The sequence below is a fragment of the Canis lupus genome, chromosome 20, assembly GCF_003254725.2.
Source record: "Canis lupus dingo isolate Sandy chromosome 20, ASM325472v2, whole genome shotgun sequence".
NCBI lineage: Eukaryota > Metazoa > Chordata > Mammalia > Carnivora > Canidae > Canis > Canis lupus.
Window position 1 is genome coordinate 38,677,802 of NC_064262.1, and position 20,275 is coordinate 38,698,076.

At 35.9% G+C, this 20,275-nt stretch overlaps 1 protein-coding gene across 14 annotated transcripts in view; it reads right to left on the bottom strand.

Moving 5' to 3' along the window:
- DOCK3 (dedicator of cytokinesis 3) overlaps positions 1–20,275 on the bottom strand; it is a 508,844-nt gene that overhangs the window by 215,595 nt on the left and 272,974 nt on the right. The gene's annotated exons all lie outside the window — the stretch shown is intronic.

Below are 20,275 nucleotides of genomic sequence, written 5' to 3' on the forward strand. Positions count from 1 at the left end.
AAGATCTAGAGCCCAAAATAACTTTTGAAAGTTCTAAGTAGGATCAATGTAATTTAAAGCAAAATTCAGTAAAAGTGATAAAATAATAAATTGAAGAATTCTGCCAGAAAATAGAACAAACAAAGTAATACAATGGAAAAATGGAGGAGAAAATACAAGAAAATTAGTGAATCTTTCCAGGATGTCCAATTCTAATAAATGAATTGTAGGAAGAGAGAATTATAGAAACAGATGGGAAAAAAACATCAAGGAACTAATATATGTCCTAGGACTGAAAGAAATGAGTTTCTAGAATGATAGAACTTACTAAGTAGTCAGCATAATCAAGGAAAAAAGATAAAACTAAGACACATTATTGTAAAACTTAAGAACACTGGGAACAAAGAGATGACCCTAGAATCTTTCATGGAAAACTTGTCAATAAAAGAATAAGGAACTAGAATGACACTGGAGTCAACAATACTAAAAGCTAAAAAATAATGAAAGAATGCTTTTGAAACTTCTGTAGTTTATTTATAACCAAGAATTTTATATCGAGCCAAACTATCAACCAATCTAAGGGTAAAGGCATTTCAAATATGCAAAATTTCAAAACAAATTCTCACATATACTTTTCTCAGTAAGCTATGCAGACAGTGATTCATCAAACTAGAAAGTAAACCAAGAATTAAGATCCCACTGATTTAACCCAGGAGACAGAGGGACCTAGGAGAGGGGCAAAGAAAATCCTAAGGCCAGATTAACTCAAGAGGTTAAAGGGTTCCAGACAAGACATCACTGAGAAAAAAAGTAAACTGGTATAATACATACAATGTTTGAATACGCTCAAAGATTTTCATTTTTGCCAGAAGGTTAAGACTTAGAAAACAGAGGAAACAAAACAAATAAAAAGAGAGACAATTATTAACTACAAAAAAACCCCAAAATTACATAAGGAAGGAAATGTAACCTTAGTTCATTATATGGCTCAGATATGAAAGCAGTCATATAGGCATAGTAGCAATTGTGTATTGATTCAACAACAACAAAATGGTAATACAACTACTTAGTAAGTATTGGAGGAGGGAAGAGTATACACGTATGGAGAAGAACATTCAGAGCTTAATTTCTCATCTTCTATACTAGGAAATCATGAAATGATACCTAAAATAGAAAAGAAATCAAGATACATATTAAAAGAAAATATTTAGATGTATGAATTATCAGAAGAAATAGCTAAAAAAACTGAATCACATGCATGTGCAATGGGAATCAGAAATGGGGAGAGACAGGGCCAAAAACCACTATTTTCATTAAAAACCCAGTTGCCTTGGGGATCCCTGGGTGGCTCAGTGGCTTAGCGCCTGCCTTTGGCCCAGGGCATGATTCTGGAGTCCTTGGATCGAGTCCCACATCAGGCTCCCTGCAAGGAACCTGCTTCTCCCTCTGCCTATATCTCTGCCTCTCTCTCTCTCTCTCTCTCTCTCTCTCTCTCTCATGAATAAATAAATAAAATCTTTAAAAAAAACTTCAGTTGCCCTTAATATATATGATTTTAAAACCCATATAAACATATCTTTGATTTTTTAAAAGATGAAATTAAATAACCTCTACCATAAAAGGTCCTCCTAACCCTCCTATACCCTCTACCCCAAGTGGCTTGCTCTGGGTCACAAACTTAAGCTATCCAATCCAGGCTTCACTGATGTTTATTACTTCACATATTAACATGAAACCAACCAAACCTAAAATAGTGCAATGATTCCCTGTCAGAATCAACAAAAAAGCGAGACCATTTATATATCTTATTCCCAGAGTGGATGAGAAAGGAAACACGTTACACAGCAGAAGAATGCCCTAGAGAAAGCTTTGTCTCTTAACTACAGCATAGTATCTGTTCATTCAGAGCTTTCACACTCCAGTGACAATACATACAGAACTGGGATGATAGCTGCCCTGCCAACCAAGCCCCTTCAGGATATGACTCACCCTGCTGCAGCAAAGAAAGGGAGAAAGCAAAAAGTGCACATTTGCATTCAGTTATCTATTTTTTAAAAGATTTTATTTATTCATTATGATAGACAGAGAGAGAGAGAGGCAGAGACACAGGCAGAGGGAGAAGCAGGCTCCATGCTGGGAGCCCGACGTGGGCCTCAATCCTGGGACTCCAGCATTGTGCCCTGGGCCAAAGGCAGGTGCTAAACCACTGAGCCACCCAGAGATCCCCCTGCATTCAGTTATCTAGAGATGCATCACAAACAGTACTTTCACACCAGGTTATAATGCCAAGGGCATTAAGGGATTGTGTTGTGCTAAATCCTACCAGTCTGCTCTAGCCCTTTTAAATGACTCTGTCTTACTTACTGAAACAAAATAGCTGGAAACTTTAAACAAAAACACAAACTTCTTCACCCTCTCACTCCACCCTTTACCGTTTTCCCTCAAGTTTATGACCATTAAAAACACTGAAATTTATCTAGACAATCTCCTGCCTTCCTACTACTGAATCTTGCTCTTGAGTTTCATGATTCTTTAACGTAGAGACAACATACCATAGTGGGTAAGAGTATTGGTTCTAGGGTCAGAATGTGTGGTCTTCTATTTCAACCTTGCCAACTATGGTGCTTTGGGGAAATTTATTAAACTCTGTGACTTTTAACAAAAACAATAAAAAGAAAGCATTTCTCTGGGGTTATTATAAGTATTAACTGTGCCTGGAACCTAGTCAGTGCTCTTTTTTTTTTTAAAGATTTTATTTATTTATCCATGACACACACACACACACACACACACACACACACACAGAGAGAGAGAGAGAGGCAGAGACACAGGCAGAGGGAGAAGCAGGCTCCATGCAGGGAGCCTGACGTGGGACTTGATCCTGGGTCTCCAGGATCAGGCCCTGGACTGAAGGCAGCGCTAAACCTCTGAGCCACCTGGCCTGCCTGGGACTTACTTATAAAAGCAGAATTCAAAGTAAACCACTAAAATGAATATACTATGAAAACTTTGCTGATAAAATTTTAATTTTTTTTTTAAATTTTTATTTATTTATGATAATAACAGAGAGTTACAGAGAGATAGTTACAGATAGAGAGAGAGTTACAGAGAGAGATAGTTACAGAGAGATAGAGATAGTTACAGAGAGATAGTTACAGAGTTACATGATAGTTACATGATAGTTACAGAGAGAGAGAGAGGCAGAGACACAGGCAGAGGGAGAAGCAGGCTCCATGCACCGGGAGCCCGATGTGGGATTAGATCCCGGGTCTCCAGAATCGCGCCCTGGGCCAAAGGCAGGCTCCAAACCGCTGCGCCACCCAGGGATCCCAAAATTTTAATTTTTTAAATTACAGCGTAATTAACATGCAGTATTGTATTAGTTTCAAGTGTTCAATATAGTGATTTAACAATTCTATACATTTCTCAGTGCTCATCATAATAAGCATACCTTTAATCCCCAACACGTGTTTCAACTATCTCCCAACCTACCTCCCCTCTGGTAACCATCAGCTTGTTCTCTATATTAAGAGTCTGTTTGTCTCTTTTTTTCTTTGTTTGTTTGGTTTCTTAAGTTCTACCGATGAGTGAAATCATATGGTATTTGTCTTTCTCTGACTTATTATGCTTAGTGTAATACTCTCTAGATCCATCTATGTTATTGCAAATGGCAAGATTTCATTCTTTGTTGTGGCTGAGTAATATTCCGTTATACCTTTATAAATATATATTTAAATATAAATAAATATAAATATACACACAAACACACCCCACATTATCTTCATCCATTCGTCAGTGAACATTTGGGTTGCTTCCATAATCTGGCTATTGTAAATAATGCTACTATAAACACAGGGGTCCATATATCTTTTTTGAATGAGTGTTTTCATATCTTTTGATAAATACCAGTAGTGGAATTATTGGATCATATGGTATTTAATTTTTTGAAGAACCTCCATACTGTTTTCCACTGCACCAACTTATACTCTCACCAATAGTGCAGGAAGCTTCCCCTTTTTCTATATCCTTGCCAATACCTGTTATTGTCTTTTTCACTTTAGTCACTCTGACAGGTGTGAGGTGATATTTCAGTGTGACTCTGATTTGCATTTCCCTAATGATCAATGATACTAAGCATCTTTTCATGTGTCTGCTGGTCATCTGCATGTCTTCTTTGGAAAAATATTCATTCATGTCTTCTGTACATTTTTAAACAGAATTATTTAGTTTTTGGGTGTTGAGTTATAGAGGTTCTTTATATATTTTGGATATTAACCCCTTATCAGAAATCTCATTTTCAAATATTTTCTCCCACTCAGTAGGTTGTCTTTTAGTTTTTTGACTGTTTTAACTACGGGAAACCAACTGAGGGTTGCTGGAGGGAGCAGTGGGTGGGGAGATGGAGTAAGTGGGTGTGGGCATTAAGGAGGGCATGTGATGTAATGAACACTGGGTATTATATACAACTGATGAATTACTGAACTCTACATCTGAAACTAATGATACACTCACTATATGTTAACTGAATTTAAATAAAGTTTAAAAAAATTAAAGCACTAATTCAAAGAGATGTGTGCACCCTTGTGTTTATATTACAACATTTACAATAGTCAAGATATGGAAGCAACCTGAGTGTCCATGAATAGACAAATGGATAAGGGAGATAGAGTGTATACACACACACACATACACCACACACACAGGAATATTATGAAGCCATAAATATGGATGAGACCTTGCTACTGCAATAACATGAATGGACCTAGAGAGTTAGTGAAATAGGTCAGACTGAGAAAGACAAATACCATATAGTTTCACTCTATGTGGAATCTAAAAACTAAATGACTAAACAAACAAAAACGCAGAATCAGAGCTGTAAATACAGAGAACTGATGGCTGCAAGAGGGATAGGTGAAGAGGAGTGAGAGGTACAGGCTTTCAGATATGAAATGAGTAAGTTGTGGGAATAAAAAGCACAGCATAAGGAATATAGTCAATGATACTGTAATGCATTATATGGTGAAAGATGGTAGCTACCCCTGTGGTAAGCATAGCATGATGTATAGAGAAGTTGAATCACTATGTTGTACACCTAAAACTAACATTGTATGTCAATTATAATTTTAATTTTTTAATTACCAATTAAATACTTTGTACACTTTAAGTATCTTATATTTTATCAATCATACAGCTTTACCTTAATAAAGCTGTAAAACACAAGAGAACAAAAAACATAAATAGAAGTGAAATGTACACAATAATTGAAAAATTAGAAGGGGGATACTAAATCTATTCTGGTATAAGGGTCTTACATAGGGTTCTGATATGGCATACATAATTTGTACATCATTATATGCAGTATATTCTACTGTAAGGTTTTCATATAAAGTTCTTATATATTATAGATTCTAGATACTAGTCCTTTATCTGCTATGTCATTTGCAAATATCTTCTCCCATTCTGTAGGTTGCCTTTTAGTTTTATTTTTTCATAAGTTGCCTTTTAGTTTTATCGATTGTTTTTTTTGCTGTGCAGAAGGTTTTTATTTGGTGAAATCCCCAGTTTGTTTTTGCTTTTGTTTCCCTTGCCTCAGGAGATGTATCTAATAAGAAGTTGCTCTGGTCAAGGTCAAAGAGGTTGCCCTCTGTGTTCTCTAGGATTTTGATGGACTTCTGTCTTACATTTAGGTGTTTCATCCATTTTGAATTTATTTTTGTTTATAGTGCAAGAAAGTGGTCCAGTTTCATTCTGCATGTGGCTGTCCAGTTTTCCCAACACCATTTGTTGAAGAGACTGTCTTTTTTTCCATTGGATATTTCTTCCTGCTTTGTCAAAGTTGACCATTTAGTTGCAAGTCCATTTCTGGATTTTCTATTGTTCCATCAATCTATGGATCCGTTTTTGTGCCAATATCATAACATCTTAATGATTACAGCTTTGTAATACAGTTTGAACTCTGGGATTGTGATGCCTCCACTTTCCTTTGCTTTTTCAACATTACTTTGGCTATTCAGGGTCTTTTCTGGTTCCAAACAACTTCTGGGATTCCTTGTTCTAACTCTGAAAAACACTGGTGTTATTTTGATAGGGGTTACATTGAATGTGTAGATTGTTTCAGGTACTATAGATATTTTAACAGTATTTTTTTCTTCCAATCCATGAGCATGGAATGTTTTTCCAATTCTTTGTGTCTTCCTCAATTTCTCTTTCTGTTGCTATTTTATTGGTATATAGAAATGCTTTTATAACCTGTGACTGTACATTGCTTTTATAACCTGTGACTATACTGAATTTATGTATCAGGTCTAGCAATTTTTTGAAGGAGTGTTTCAGGTTTTCTACACAGAAAATCATGTTGTTTGTGAAGAGTGACAGTTTGACCTCTTCCTTGCTGAACTGGATGCCTTCTCTTTCTTTTTGTTGTCTGTTTGCTGAGGAACTTCCAGTACTATGTTGAACAACAGTGGTGATAGTGGACATCCCTGATGTTCTTGACCTTAGGGGAAAAGCTCCCAGTTTTCCCCCATTATGATATTAGCTGTGGGTCTTTCATAAATAGCCTTTATGATGTTGAACTATGTTCCTTTTTTCCATACTCTCTTGAGGAGTTTTATCAAGGAAGGATGGTGTATTTTGTCAAATGCATTTTCTACATCTACTGAGAGGATCATATGATTCTGATCCTTTCTCTTACCAATGTCATGCATTATTTTAGTTGTTTTGCAGATACTGAACCACCATGGAAGCCCACTTGATAATGATGAATAATCCTTTTAATGTACTTTGGATTCAGTTAGCTAGTATCTTGTTGAGAACTTTTGCATCCATGTTCACTGAAATCGACACCCCCAAAATAAATAATCCCATTAAGAAATGGGCAGAAGATATGAAGAGACATTTCTCCAAAGACATACAAATGGCTAACAGACACATGAAAAACTGCTAAACATCTCTGATCATCAGGGAAATATAAATCAAAAATCACAATGAGATACCACTTGACTCCTGTCATAATGGCTAAAATTAATAACTCAGATAACAACAAATGTTGACAAGGATGTGGAGAAAAGGGAACCCTTTTACACTGTTGGTGGAAATACAAACTGGTGCATTTTGCATTCCCACCAACAATCTAGAAAATATAGAAGTTCCTCAAAAAGTTAAAAATAGAACTACCTTATGACCCAGCAGTTGCACTACTATTTACCCAAAGGATACAAAAGTGCTGATTCAAAGGGTCACATGCACCCCAATGTTTATAGCAGCACTATCAACAATAGCCAAATAATGGAAAGAGCCCAAATGTCCATTGACTGATAAATGGATAAAGAAGATGTGGTGTGTGTATACACACACACTCACACACACATACACATGAGAATATTCTTCAGCCATAAAAAAGAATGTAATCTTGCCATATGCAACAACATAAATGGAAATAGAATGTATTGTGCTAAACAAAGTAAGTTGTCAGAGAAAGACAAATATAGGATTTCGTCATGCAATTTAAGACACAAAACAGATGAACATAGGGAAAGGAAAGGAAAAATAAGACAAAAATAGAGAGGGAGACTCTCTATTTTTGAGACAGAGACCATAAGAGACTCTACAGTTAAGAGAACAAACTGAAAAAAAAAAAAAAAAAAAAAAAAAGAGAACAAACTGAGGGTTGCTGGAGGGGAGGTGGGAGGGAGGATGATCTAAATGGATGATGGGTATTAAAGAAGGTATTTGTTGGGATGAGCACCGGGTGTTATATGTAAGTGACGAATCACTAAATTCTATTCCTGAAACTAATACTACACTATATGTTAACTAATTTGAATTTAAATTGAAAAAAAAAAAAAAAAAAGCAAGGGATGCCTGGATGGCTCAGAGGTTAAGCTCCTTTGGCCTGGGGCGTGATCCTGGAGACCCGGGTCGAGTCCCATGTCTGGCTCCCTGCATGGGGTCTGCTTCTCCCTCTGCCTATGTCTCTGCTTCTGTGACTCTCGTGAATAAATACTAAATAAAACAAACAAACAAACAAACAACATGACCAATAGTTATAGCCTTTAAAAAAAAAAGAAAAAAAAAGCAAGTTCTTATATATTTTAAAAAGTCAATCTCAGAAACAAAGAGTTGAATGCTGCTTGATGAGATGGGTGGGGGACAAGGAGAGATATTGATCATAGGGCCCAAACTTCACTTACAAGATGAGTAAGTTCTAGAGATCTAATGATACAGCATGATGACCATACTTGGTAATATTGTATTGTATACTTGAAATTTGCTAAGACAGTAGATCTTAAGGATTCTCACCATACACACAGAAAAAAAGTAACTATGTGGGGGAATGGATGTGTTAATTAAATTGACTGTGGTCAAATATTTCACAATGCATATCTATATCAAATCATCTTGTTGTACACTTGAAATATATACTATTTTATTTGCCAATTTTACTTCAATAAATCTGGAAAAAATAGGCATATTTACTACAATGCAGCAATCTTATTCCCAGTGATATCCCAAAGAAACTCTGACACAGTTTCTTGAGGAAGCTTTTGCAGGATGTTTACTACAAAACTATTTGTAGGGCAGCCCCGGTGGCCCAGTGGTTTAGCACCACCTTCAGCCCGGGATGTGATCCTGGGGATCGAGTCCCACATCAGGCTCCCTGCATGGAGCCTGCTTCTCCCTCTGCCTGTGTCTCTGCCCCTTTCTCTCTGTCATGAATAAATAAATAAAATATTTTTAAAAAAATTTTTAAAAAAATTTATTTATGATAGTCACACAGAGAAAGAAAGAGAGAGAGGCAGAGACATAGGCAGAGGGAGAAGCAGGCTCCACGCACCGGGAGCCCAACATGGGATTCGATCCCGGGTCTCCAGGATCACGCCCTGGGCCAAAGGCAGGCGCTAAACCGCTGCGCCACCCAGGGATCCCATAAATAAAATATTAAAAAAAAAAACTATTTGTAGCATCAGGAAGTTGGAGGCAAACTAGGAGCAACAGCAAGAAATAATAATCTAAATGTACACAAAGCAGGGGAACCCTGGGTGGCTCAGCAGTTTGGCGCCTGCCTTTGGCCCAGGGAGAGATCCTGGAGTCCTGGGATCAAGTCCCGTGTCAGGCTCCTGGCACGGAGCCTGCTTCTCCCTCTGCTTGTGTCTCTGCCTCTCTCTCTCTCTCTCTCATGAATAAATAAATAAATAAATAAATAAATAAATAAACAAACAAACAAATCTTAAAAAAAAGTACACAAAGCAACATATTGTTTGGGGAAATACAAATTACAATAACTTATGCAAAATTAAAAACACATGCACAAAATCTGGGAGGAATAATAACATATCTAAGAACATATGTTAAATATATTAGAATAATTGCCCACAGTAGTGGCAGGGGAAGAATAGGAGTAGAGATAGAGAATAATGGGAGACATATGTAAATAAACAAGGGAGAAGCCTTAAGTGGACAGATGATAGTGTGTGCCATAAACTAGCAGCTTTGAATATCTCAAACCTCACCTGAGGCTCAAAAGAAAATATAATAAACACAACAGTATGTCAAGTTATTACTCTACAATGAGAAACATTAATAGAGCCTGATATTAGCACTGACCTTGGCAACACTATACATAAACAGTCAAAACATCAGAAGGTTGCATATCTGGAATAGACTCTAACAATGGGAAATGAGTGTGTTACTTGGATATTCAAAGGATAGTTTGATGGTCTCATGGATACATTTCCACAATGTAATGAAACCAGAACTCTCTCTGCTGTATAAATGCCTCTCTGCTTCTATGAAATTTCCACTGGTTCTGATTATTCTTAATGGTTTCTACTGCAGTACCTAGCTTTTACCTCTCTCTGGGGCAAATCTTAAATTCTACTTTATTTTATAGCTGACTTCTGAAAAATCAGTTCTCTCCCGCCTGGATCCTGGAACCTTGCCAATCCATTGCATATATACCTCAGCTTACCAGATAAAACATGCCCCAAGAAGGGAAGGAGTAGAGCCAGTCTAACTACAAACTATCTGATTGGGCAGTATTGACATTCAACTCTGAAATACTCCTTTTTCCTCTACATGTCTATTATTTAAAAATCACCCTTCTAACAATTTTTCTTAAGATAAATTCATATTAGTTCCTAAAAAGTCTAAGAGGCAGTATTATTTTCCTAAGGTAATTGCAAGATGCTATGAACAATTATATATTGCTTTTGTCATTAACTCTCAGAGATAAAGTTTATTTTCTCATTTCAAAAGTTCTTGGGAATGATAACTTCATTTTTACTTTCTTTTATTGCCTTTCAGGCCAGATGTAGCACTGAAGTAAGACCTAACCTCTAAATTGTTTCTTACTGATATTCACTGACTTACTTGATGCAATGAATTCCTCCCCAGTAAGCCTTTTCTCTTAATCTTCAGTATACATTGTTTATAGGACCTTTGACTCTGATTAGCATTTGTTAAGCTTATGGTAGCTTTATGTCATAGTTCAAGAATCATGAGCAGAAAATCAGAGTTCTCCTTTAGTTGAAAATAAAATACTTTGGAATTCAGTAAGATGAAGTGATATGAAGTCACTTTAACAACACTGCTATTAAGTAAGGAACAATACAACAAATAATAATAATCTTTTAATTACTGTCAGTATTGTTCCTTATTTTAATGGCAGAATCACTCTACTTGCATCTTAGAATAAAAGAACTCATGTCATGTTATGACTATTTATAAAAAGTAAGTTTAATTCATAAGCAGGATCACTTTCAAATACAAAGGAGAATAAACAAAAGTCTATTTTTGAATTACACTCGGGTAAAGCTATTTCAAGGCTCAAATCCAAGGAAATGACATATGCAAAGAAAGAGCACTGGAATGCTCTTAATTCTCTTTTAAAAAGTCCTTTTCTTTCTGCATTAGGAGCTATTGTCAAACACTAGGAGAACATGACTAATACCCAAACCTGTTATCACCATACTCTACAATTAACAATGAATCAACATGTGCCCAACTTCTTAGCTCCTCTCAGATATTTGCTAAGAGAAATAAAAGTTCAAGAAATCTATGCTAAGTTACTCTTCTTTCCCATGTTAAAAATAATAGGGGCACCTAGGTGGCTCAGTGGTTGAGCATCTAACTTTGGCTCAGGTCATGATTCCAGGCTCCTGGGATTGAGTCCCACATCAGGCTTCCTGTGGGGAGCCTGATTCTCCCTCTGCCTATGTCTCTGTGTCTCTCCTGAATAAATAAATAAAATCTTTAGAAAAAAACTTAAAAGAACACTACACCAGAAAGATACCAGCTCACACTCGTCAGAATGGCTAAAATTAACAACTTAGAAAATAACAGATGTTGGCAAGGAGACCGAGAAAGAAAAATCCTATTACACTGTTGGTGGGAATGCAAACTGGTACAACCACTCTGGAAAACAGTTTGGCGTTTCCTCAGAAAGTTAAAAATAGAACCACCCTACAATCCAGCAATTGCACTACTAGGTATTTACCCAAAGGATACAAAAATAGTGATCTGAAGGGGGCACATGCACCCAGTGTTTATACCAGCAATGTTCACAATAGCCAAAATATGGAAAGAGCTCAGATGTCCATTGACTGATGAATGGATAAAGAAGTTGTGGTGTATATATACACAATGGACTATTCCTCAGCCATTAAAAATAATGAAATCTTGTTATTTGCAATGACATGGATGGAACTAGAGTGTATTATGTTAAGCAAAATAAGTCAGAGCAAGACAAACAGCATATGATTTCACTCATACCTGGAATATAAGAAACAAAACAGATGAACATCAGGGAAAGGAAGGAAAAGTAAAGTATGATGAAGACAGAGCAGGAGGCAAACCATAGGAGACTCTTAATTATAGGGAACAAACTAAGGGTTGCTAGAAGGGAGGTGGGTGGAGGTATGGGGTAACTGGGTGATGGGCATTGGGGAGGGCACATGATATAACAAACACTGAATGTTATATGCAATTGATGCATCACTGGGTTCTACCCTTAAAACTGATAATATACTTTATGTCAACGAACTTGAATTTAAATAAAATCTAAAAAAAGAACAACCCAAGAAACACTACTTCTCTTTAGAATTCTTAGGGGTAATATTCACTTACCTAGACCAATTTCCTTTCTATATATTTAGTCTTAGAAATGACTGACTTAATATAGTTGGTACAATACTGTTGCTTTTAACAAGGTCATCAATGGTTAAGGAGAAGGAAGACTAGTTAAAACGCAGTGCTCTTTTTTTTTTTTTTTTTTACATGATAAGACAATGTCTCAGTCCTTTTGGGCTGCTATAACAAAATACTATGGATTGGATGGCTTATATACAATAGAAATCTATTTCTCACAGTTCTAGAGGCTGGAAATGCAAGGTCAGGGTGCCAGCTTGGTTAGGTTTTGGTGAAGGCCCTCTTCTGAACTTCAGACTGTGGACTTCTGTGTCTTCACATGATAGGAGGTCTTAGGAAGCTTACTAGTGTCTCTTTTATAAGTGCTTTTATAAGAGCACTAAGACCATTCATAGGGCTCTACCTTCATGACCGAAGCACTTCCCGCAGGCCCCACCTGTGCCATCACATCAAACATTAAATTTTCAACATATGAATTTGGGGGGGACATAAACATTCAGACCATAGTAGACAACGATTTAGCTTAAGACTCAGGTGACAGATTCATCAGATATACTAAAATAAGCTGAAAGAGCTGGGTGACTCATTCCTTATCAGTAAGTTGTCTTCAGGAAAGAAAACCAACATGTTTATAGGGGCTGGGATTTTTGCCAGTATTGGCTTACTGCTACTTTCTAGGGCATAAAATAGCTTTTTTAAGTACACAAAGTTTGATAATGATTAAAAGAATGAGATAATGAAAAAGAAACCTTATTAATGGTATATGGGTATGATGCTATTCAATAAATCTTTTTATAGATTCTCTGAGAAGTATTTTAATAAAATTCACCATAAAACGGAGGTCCTATAGGCTGTAAAAAAGTTCATGAAGATAGGTATTGTGCCTATTTCATTTACAGCTACATCTCTAGAATCCATAACAACGTATGACATGCAATAAATGATAATTATTTCAGAATGAAAGAATAAATGAAAAGCTCACAAAATCATCACATGGAAAATCATAGAGAAAAGAAGGAAATGATATCACAGAAGTCAAGATAATGGTGATTTCAGCAGAAGAGGGTCACAATAGGCTTTCTAATATTCTATGTGTGTGCATGTGTGTATACACACATCTTCCTTAACCGTCTGTCTATCCACGGACATTTGGGTTGTTTCCACATCTTGGCTATTGTAAATAATGCTGCAATAAACACAGGGATGCATATATTTTTTTGAAGTAGTGTTTTTGTTTTCTAAATAAAATTAGTGTTTTGTTTTGTTTTCTACCCAAAAGTGGAATTACTGGATCATATGCCATTTCTATTATTAATTTTTTGAGAAAAGTTCATACAGTTTTGCATGGTGGCTGTACTAATTTACATTCCAAACAATAGTGCACAAGAGCTCTTTTTCTCCACACCCCCCCCAACACTTATTTCTTGTCATTTATATATAAATGGTTTTAGCCATTCTAACAAGTGTGAGGTACAACTCATTGCAGTTTTGATTTGCATTTCTCTGATGATTAATGATATTGAGCATCTTTTCACGTGTCTATTCTCCATTTGTAGGTTTTCTAGAAAGTATTTAAATAAAAAGTAGAGCAAAAGGTGTGCATGACAATGGCAGAGTAACAGGTATAAGACTTTAGCATAAGAGAAACTACCTGAAGGTAAAATGTTCATCCATTTATGTTGATTACCTCTCAAACTGCCAGGTAAAGAGTATTTTTGTCTCTAGACTTAGAACTGATTAACAAGAACAATAAATTCTGTGAAGGTTTGTTGTATTATAAACAAAGGGTGCCAGGTATCAGGGCTTGGTAGATCACAGTTCTACTTCATTCTAGCCTCTCAAGAAGGAATATAGTATTGAAGTTTCACTCCCCAAAGAAAAGAGTGACTATCTAACAAATCAATCCTTCCACAAACCCCAGTTCAACTCTGGGCAAAATACAAAACAAACAAACAAACAAACAAACAAAACCCAACTATCTGAGAGTTCTGGAGACTGAATGAAGGCAAACAGATTTTGGAAGGGAGTCAAATGTGAAGCTATTAACATGAAGTAAACAACACCTTCCCCACACTTTTTGAAAAATGATTTTGTCTTAATGGAAGTTGCAGTCTTCATTGCTCCCAAAACTCTAATAAAAAGCCAGTAATTTTTACGGCTAAAGGAAACAGGAAAAGATTCTGGGCAGTCAGAGTACTATAAAGGGGAGAAAAATAACTAATAAGGAGACAGTCTGATAAGGGTAACCCTGAATTCTGCGTTTAAATACAGATCAAGGGGATCCCTGGGTGGCTCAGCGGTTTAGCGCCTGCCTTTGGCCTGGGGCGTGATCCTGGAGTCCTGGGATCGAGTCCCACATCGGGCTCCTGGCATGGAGCCTGCTTCTCCCTCCTCCTGTGTCTCTGCCTCTCTCTCTCTCTCTCTATTACAAATAAATAAATAAATCTTTAATAAATACATACATACATACATACATACATACATACATACATACATTCATACATATCAAGTCTCTGGCTGGCTCCTGAACCATGCCTCCTTGGAGCAAACTGAAAGCAGCTTGCACCCAAGGCTTAGAGAACTGAACCAAGATCTGAGCTACTGTACTGCTTTCCACAGGCATAAGAGCATGCAGGTAGCATCGAGCCAAATTAACTGTTTGCTAAAACCAAAACCTCAACACTCTTAGGAGCAATGTAAGAGAATCCAGATTCTCCACAACATAACATTCACCATGATCAGGACATAATCCAAGGTTATTATTCTTTTAAATCCAAAGTTATTTGATCTGAATCTCATGAGCTTGGAAAATGTTACTTAGTTTCAAGGGAAAAGACAATCATCAGATGCCAAATCTGAGATGTCAAGATATTGGGATTATCAAACACTTTAAAGGAGCTATTATAACTACATTTAGTGAAATAAAGGAAAATATGCTATTATTAATGACAACAAATCTCAGCAGAAAAATAGAAAATATAAGCAATTTTGGAAATTTTAGAACACAAAATATGAGAAAATTTAAAAATTCACTGAATGAGCTTAATGGCAGAATAAAAATAACAAATGAGTCAATGAACTTGAAGACAAATGAACAGAATAAATCTGATTTGTAAAGAGAAAATAAACTTGAACAACAAAAAAAGTAGAGCCTCAAAGATCTGTGGAACAACTTTAAAATTTCTACCATAATTAGAATCCCAGAGAGAGGAGAGGAGAAAGAATGAGGCAGAAAAAAATATTTGTAGATGTAATGGCAAAAACAAAAAACAAAAAAAAACCTTCCCAATACTGGTGAAGGACATAAATTTAGAAGTTCAATAAGCTTATTAGCAAACTTGCAAACATACTATGTATAGTTATACCATATCCAAACTATGAAACACCAAAGATAAAGAAAAAATATTAAAACGGTAAATTATAGACAGCAAAATAATGATTCACATTTACACTGATTTTTCATCAGAGACTACAAGGCCAGATCACAATGGAACAGTATATTTAATGTACCAGAAAAAGGCAATCCAAAATTCTAACTCCAGAAAAATATCATTCAAGAATTGAAGATGAAATAAAAACATTTTAAGAAAAAGGGAAATGGGATGCCTGGGTGGCTCAGTTGTTTAAAGTGTTTGCCTTTGGCTCAGGTCATGATCCCAGGGTCCTGGGATTGAGCTCTGCATAGGACTCTTTGCTCAGTGGGGAGTTGGCTTTTCCCTCTGCTCCTTATCCTCTCTCTGCTTGGGTGTTCTCTCAAATAAATAAAATCTTTAAAAAAATAAAAAGGAAAATTAAAGACAATATTGCCACCAAACTCACATGATAAGAGATGTTAACAAAAGTTCTTTATAACTGAAGGGGAAAGGACACCAAAGGAAAACTCCTGGACTTCATAAAAGAGTAACATTGGAAACACTAAATATATGGGTAAACATAAAGAATATTTTTGCTCTTAATCTTTTTTGTTAGAAGAATTTGATGTGTAACACTGTATATACATTTAAGGTACAAAGCATATTATATTAATACATTTGTATATTATAATACAAATGTTGATCACATACATAATACAATATTATTGTCTATATTCATTATTCTATCCATTAGATCTCTCTGACTACTTACTACTCATTACAAGTTTGTACCCTTAAACGCTATCATTCTTATCCCTCCCTTCATCCCATGGTAACCACCATTTTACTTTGTTTTTTACAGGTTAACTCTTAGATTATACATATAAGTGACACTGTAAAGTACTTCTCTTTCTGTCTGACTTATCCTGCTTAGCATAATATGCTTAAAGTCCATCCATGTTGTCATAAATAAGAGGATATCCTCCTTTCTTGTAGCTGAATGATACTGCATTATGTGTATGTCCCACATATTTGCCTACTTATCTGCTCATGGGCTTTTGGGTTGAATCTTGGCTATTTGTGTGAATAATGCTGCAATAAACACAAGAAGGCATAGATCTCAATGAAATCCTTTTATTTTCTTTGGGTATATATCCAGAAGTGCAATTGCTGTGTAGTATGATAAATCTATTTTTAATTTTTTGAGGGAACTTCATATTGTTTTCCATAGTGGTTGGGCCAATTTATATTCCCACCAATAAGAAATAAAGGTTCTCTTTTCACTGCATCCTCATTAACACCTGTTGTTTTATTAGTCTTCTTGATAACAGCCATTCTAAGAGATATGAGGTGATCTCTCACTGTGGTTTTGATTTGCATTTCCCTGATGATTTAGTGATTATTTAGCATCTTTTCATATATCCACTAGCCATTTTGATATCCTCTTTGGAGAAATGGTATTTAGTTCTTCTGCCCATTTTTAAAATAGAGTGTTTGAGTTGAAGTTCTTCATATACTTTTGGATAATAAGCTTTTATCTAATATATGGTTTGAAAACATTTGCTCCCATTCTGTAGGGTATCTTTTTATTTTAATCAATTGTTTCTTTTGCTGCAAAGAAGCTTTTGGGTTTGATGTAGTCCTGTTTGTGGATTTTCTCTTTTGTGGCTCCTGCTTTTGGCGTCCTGTCCAAAAAAATTACTGCCAAGACCGAAACTGATGAACTTCTTCCCTAAGAGCTCTTCTAGAAGTTTAACGGTGTCAGCTCTTATGTTTAAATCTTTGATCCATTTCAAGTTAATTTTTTATGAGTGGCATGAGATAGGGGTCCAATTTCATTATTTCCCAGTTGTTTTCCTAGTTTTCCCAGAACCATTTGTTAAGAAACTATCCTTCCCCATTGAGTGTTCTTGGCTCTGTTGTCACATATTAGTTAACCATATATGACAGAATTTAATTCTGGGCTCTCTAATCTGTTTCATCAACCAAAGTGTCAATTTTTGTTCCAGTATCATATCCTATTTTTGTTACTATGGCTTTTCAGCATAGTTTTTTTTTTTTTAAGATTTATTTATGATAGACAGAGAGAGAGAGAGAGAGAGAGACAGGGGGAGGGAGAAGCAGGATCCATGCCGGGAGCCTGACGTGGGACTCGATCCTGGGACTCCAGGACCACGCCCTGGGCCAAAGGCAGGCACTAAACCGCTGCGCCACCCAGGGATCCCCTCAGCATAGTTTTAAATCTGGAAGCATACCTCTGGCACATTTGTTCTTTTTTTCTCAAGGTCACTTTGGCTATTTTTGTGGTTTCACAAGAATTTTAGGATAGTTTCTTCTATTTCTGTGAAGAAGGCCTTTGTTTTTGGTAGCGGTTACACTGAATCTGTAGGTGACAGCCATTTTAACAATATTAATTCTTCTGATCCATGAACAGGATGTCTGTCCACTTGTTTGTGTCTTCTATTTCTTTCAGCAAAGTTCTGTAGTTTTCATTGTACAGAACTTTCACTTTCTTGATTAGACTTATTCCTAAGTATTTTATGCTATTGTGAATGGGATGGTTTCTTTTTCTTTTTCAGATGCTTCATCATTAGTGCAAAGGAATGCAATTGATTTCTATATGCTGATTTTGTATTCTGCCATTCACTGAAATCACTGATTAATTCCAACAATTTTTTTTTTAATTCCAACAATTTTTAAATGGATTCTTTGGGATTTTCTATATACAGGATTATCAGTGAATAATTATAATTTTACAAAAAAATAATTATAATTTTACTTCTTTTCCAATTTGGATGCCTTTTATTTCTTTGCCTTGCCTAACTGCTCTAGCTAGGACTTCAAGTACTATATTGAACAGGACTGGTGAGAGTGGCTATCTTTCCTTTGTTCCTGACCTTAGAGGGAATGCTTTCAATTTCTCTCCACTGAGTATAATGTAAGCTATGGGTTTGCCATATACAACCTTTATTATGTTCAAGTATGTTCCTTCTACATCCAGTCTGTTAAGGGTTTTTATCATGAAAAGACGTTGTAGCTCTTAATTTCTTTAAAATCTGATTGACTAAAAAATTATAATACTGTCTTAAGTGACTTATACTATATAAAGATGTAATACAGATGACAAATACAACAAAGAATGGCAGTGGGGTGTGTTTTGTAAATATACATATACAGTTGTAAGGTTATTTATATTTCATATGAAGTAAAACAATGTTAGCACTGCATGACTATGAAAAGCTATGGATGTATATATTATAATTCCTAGAGAAATAATCCAAAAATGCAAAGAAGTACAGAAAACAGCCAATACATAAATTATAATGGATTTTTTAAAAATATCCAAATAATTCCAAAAAATATGATAAAGGGGAAAAGAAGAAGGAAAAAAAACAGATGAGACAAACAAAAAAATAGCAGATGTAAATCAGTATTAATAATTACACTAAATCTATGGAGAATCAATACTCTAATTAAAATGCACATAATATCATAAAGGGTAAAATGCAATATTCAACTAAATGCCACCCACAAGAAATGTATTTTAAATACAAGGACACAGAGAAGTTGAAAGTAAATGGAAGAAAAGATATTTTATGCAAACAATAAGCATAAAAAGGCTGGAGTGGCTATATTAACATAAGATAAAATAAACTTCAAGACAAGAATACCATTGCCAAAATTAATAAAATTTTACCCCTTAAGTGGATATGCTATATTATATGTAAATTATTCCTCAACAAAAAAATTTTAAATTATACAGTATCATTAATAAGCACTTATGGAAATAGAGTGTCATTTAGGGGTTGGGATTACTAACACAAAACTGCGGCTGAGGGGCTAAAGCACATTATGGCTAAAAGCAATTTCCTGTTTTGTTAAAATTACAAAGTAGTTGGGGATGCCAGCTACTTCTCCCAAAATAAACTTAAGAAAAACAAAATGAGAAGTGAAGATTCCAGGGACTAACCACACACAAGGGGAGGGGGGAAGAGAAGAAGGAGAGGTAGGAGTATGAGAATAAGAGACAACTTGGGAAACAAAGAAGCAGAAGACTATCTCTTTTTTGTTGTTGTTGTTAAAGATTTTATTTATTTATTCATGAGAGACACAGAGAGAGAGGCAGAGACGAGAAGCAGGCTCCCCACAAGGAGCCCAATGTGGGACTCGATCCTCGATCCTGGGATCACACCCTGAGCCAAAGGCAAGCGCTCAACCGCTGAGCCACCCAGGTGTCCCACACAGAAGACTATCTTAAACTGATGTGTGTAGAAGGTGGGTAACCATAGCACAGGACACCACTTTCAATAATTTTTTTTTCTTTCCCAAACATTGAGAACGTTATTGTTGGTTCTTTTACTATAAAATCAGCAATAACAATTAGGGTTGTTCTATCAGCAGGATAAAATCAAGATAAAGAACATACAGGGGAGTTACAAAAAGAGGGAGGCAGTTGAATCCAATAAAGACAACAAATATGGACCACCCTGAGTAGAAGATAGGATGGATCATCCATCCGTCTGTCAGCTTGAAGTTAGGGACATCTCTACACTCCTATTCAGCAGGAAGAAGTTACAGAAGATAAGACATTCTTCCTTCAACAACCTTAAAGATTTAAGGGTCAAAATTGTTCAGGGGGGAAATGATGATGGAACAGAAGGCTCATTGAAGACAAAGCCCAAGCAGACACCATGTAACGTCCCCACACCAACCCCAACCCCCACTCCAGGATGGGATATATGTGATACTCCTACAGAAAGCTGTCAAATGTCTTAATGTTAATGCCTTACTAGAGG